We start from the raw sequence: 741 nt of genomic DNA, 5'->3' as shown, positions 1-741 counted from the left end.
ATGACTGTCGACGTGACCACATCGTATAGTACCGTGCACGTGCCGTCGCATGTTTGATGATAATAGCCCTGAGCTGTGGATATTGAATAGCGTGCATTGCTGCTAACATTATTATAAGGGGGGGGGGGGATTTACACAAGGTATTCGAATAGCCCGAAGGGTAACTTCGCGATTCGAAGCCTCGAAGAAAGGGGGGGGGGTCGCACTGCAGGAGTCTTCAGACTTCGATATTGCCTATGTTACTTGGAATTACTTGGATCCAGAGCTAGATTCATAGCAGGCGGCACATGTCCATATCGGATCATCTCTCCTTTCCAGCGCCCCATGAGGAGCTGGTTTGAGACACGACTGCCTATGTTATCTACTCCAAATCGAAAAACAAGTGAAAGTCATCATCTTTTCTTTCAACAATTTAATTTTAAATATGAACAAGTCTTGTCCAACTAGTAAGGCGTACATAATCTTGTCCAGACAGAAAACCAGACAGGCAAAGGCACAATAATTATTGTTTGACATATTATTATCACCAGAATGAAACATGATCTCTGAAAAATGTACCGGTACCTTGGTTTCACTACCATTGTGTTTCATTAGTCACCTATCTGTCATTCTCTTACTCTTTTACTTTCACCTGGGGTCATATGAACTGGCAAAAGACAATTATTGGTTGTTGTTGTGTTTAATTTTCGTTGTTGTTGTTGTTGTTGTTGTTGTTGTTGTTGTTGTTGTTGTTGTTGTTGT

The sequence above is a fragment of the Aplysia californica genome, unplaced genomic scaffold, assembly GCF_000002075.1.
Source record: "Aplysia californica isolate F4 #8 unplaced genomic scaffold, AplCal3.0 scaffold01699, whole genome shotgun sequence".
NCBI lineage: Eukaryota > Metazoa > Mollusca > Gastropoda > Aplysiida > Aplysiidae > Aplysia > Aplysia californica.
This window is presented reverse-complemented; position numbering follows the sequence as displayed.